Below are 2,950 nucleotides of genomic sequence, written 5' to 3' on the forward strand. Positions count from 1 at the left end.
ATTACATGTAGCCTATTATTTGCGCACTATTGACAAGAAGATGCACGGAGAACTTGGCCGTTGAAACAAGACTTTGCTCACTGAAACCAGATGTTGTGACGAAATATCCACTTTCCCTGGTGGGCTGCGGCTTTCCCCTACGCACACGAATGACGTAGCTTGTAAGTACTCTGTGATTGTGCGCTGCCGAACGTGCTCCTCTGCTCGTAAACCCAGCAATGTCATGATGTGACGACGCGCCGTCATGCCCGTTAAAAAAAATTAAATAAAAAAAATGGGGAACCGGTACTTTTTCAAACAGAGTATAGTACCGTTTTTTGAGTCATTAGTACCGCAATACTGTACTAGTACCGGTATACCGTACAACCCTAGTGCGCATTATGTATTAATTATTGCTATTTATTTATTTTTTCATTGTGTTTTACTTTTGTAGCTGTATGTAGAAATGGTGCCGCTTAATTGGCAGCTGGTTGCATCAGCTCTGTGCTCATTTTAATGCCTTTTATGTCCATTATGTTCTTTAATGTGTTTTTGATTTGGCTTTTACCTAATATTAATTATTTTATTTAAGTTATTCGTATTTTACTCTGTATCTTATTAGTTATGCAAGATTGCATTTAGATATATATTTATGTATTATATATTTACTGTATATTCATTTAATTTGTATTTATTCATTTATTATTATTTTTATTTTTTTTAATCTTCATACTGTATGTCTTACTTGTATTTGATCCTTTATCTCTACTCATGGTTCTTACTATTTTACAAGCCTTCCGCCGGTGTGCAGCTGAGATAGGCTCCAGCACTCCCCGCGACCCCGAAAGGGACAAGCGGTAGAAAAATGGATGGATGGATTATTTTTACTTTCCAACGTTCCTCAGAGGGAGCCACCTGTGCTTTGTGTCAGCGTCCTGGTGCAGATGGCTCCTGTGATAGTGTTTACTCGCATGTCTCCTCTGTACTCAGCCATGCATTCATTGGTCCATATAATAATAATAATAATAATGGATTAGATTTATACAACACTTTTCTAGACACTCAAAGCGCTTCACAGAGAAGTGAGAACCCATCATTCATTCACACCTGGTGGTGGTAAGCTACTTTCATAGCCACAGCTGCCCTGGGGTAGACTGACGGAAGCGTGGCTGCCAGTTTGCGCCTACAGGCCCCTGCGACTACCACCCATCATTCATCATTCATTCACCAGTGTGAGCGGCACTGGGGGTAAGGGTGAAGAGTCCTGCGCAAGGACACAACGGCAGCGATTTGGATTGTAAAAGGCTGGGAGCGAACCTGCAACCCTCAGATTTCTGACACGTCCGCTCTACCCACTACGCCAGGCCACCCCAAAATAGTTGCATGTGTGTGTATGTGTGTGTGTGTGCGTGTGTTTGGTATTTGTGTCCGTGCGTGCGTATGTGATACTGACTGCCCCCTAGCCAGGGATACGGTGAAGACCTCAACGGTGGAGCAGGCGGAAGACGGTAGATTTAAGAACTACCACAACGGCTGGGATGGCGGAAGAAGGCTGCAGAAGAAAAGGGTCCCCAGTCGTCTTGGACTCCATACCACTGAACCCTGACCCGATTCTGTCAAGGATCGTGTGGTGACTGTCTGTGCACCAGTCTCCCCACGTTAAACAAAGTCACGCACAGGCATCCTCCATAAAGGGATACACCCCTACCAGGAGGATCGTCATACTCGTTCGAGTGACCGCCGATGATGATGATGTGATAATGGGGGATCTGGGTCATCTGGGTATTGTTTTTAACTTAGTAAAGCACTTTGCGTTGCATGTCTTTTACGTATGAAAAGTGCTTTATAAATAAAGTTTGATTGATTGATTGATAATGTTTCTTTCTTTTTTGGGGGACTTTTTGTATCTGAACTGCAACTACATAATTTCGCCATTGTGGAATAAATGAAGTATATCTATGGATCAGTTGAAAAAGACTCTCATTAACATTTCCACTTATAAGAGGAGATGGCAAAAAGCCGCTGCCTGACCAGGGCTCGGGAAAATCTGCAGAGACTCCTCCCACCCCCACCAAGAACTGTTTTCACTGCTGGACTCTAAAAAGAATTTCCGCAGCCTCCATAGCAGAACCTCCAGGTTCTGTAACAGCTTCTTCCCTCAGGCCACAAGACTCTTGAACGCATCATAATAATCCCCTCAATTCCCCTCCAAAAATGGATTAACTGGCTGGAATATAAAGACAATAAAACATACATCCATAAACCTGGATGCATATGCAAAAGTGCAATATATTTATCTGTACAGTAATCTATTTATTTATATCTGCACCTTATTGCTCTTCTATCCTGCTCTACTACGAGCTAATGCAACAAAATTTCGTTCTTATTCAATTTGAATGACAATAAAAAAGACTCGAGCAAATACAATGGAGTCCCGACCGAGCAAAAACATGCAATCTCTGTGGTTGAAACCTTGCTTCTAAATGCAGAATTGTTTATTGTTTATTGAACGGATCCCCATTAGCTGACGCCAAGGCGACTGCTAGTCTTCCTGGGGTCCATATAGGACAGGGGTCGGCAACCCGCGGCTCCGGAGCCGCATGCGGCTCCTTGACCACTCTGATGCGGCTCAGCTACATACATGCCGACCCCCCCGATTTTCCCAGGAGATTTATGGATCTCAGTGTCCCTCATAGATTACTCCCAGGGAAAAAATAATCCTATTTACACTCTAATTACTAAATAAAGGGCGTGCCCTAATTGCACTGCAGTAATTGTCCTCTATAGCATTTACATACAGCGTGCCAGTCCAGCCACATTTTGCATGTTGTTATTACTTGCACACACAGGAGACAGCAAAGCATACTTAGTCATCAGCCACACAGCTTACACTGACGGTAGCCGTATCAAACAACTTTAATATTGTTACGTTACAAATATGCGCCACACTGTGAACCCACACCAAAAAAGA

This window comes from Entelurus aequoreus, linkage group LG13, assembly GCF_033978785.1.
Source record: "Entelurus aequoreus isolate RoL-2023_Sb linkage group LG13, RoL_Eaeq_v1.1, whole genome shotgun sequence".
Taxonomy (NCBI): Eukaryota; Metazoa; Chordata; class Actinopteri; order Syngnathiformes; family Syngnathidae; genus Entelurus; species Entelurus aequoreus.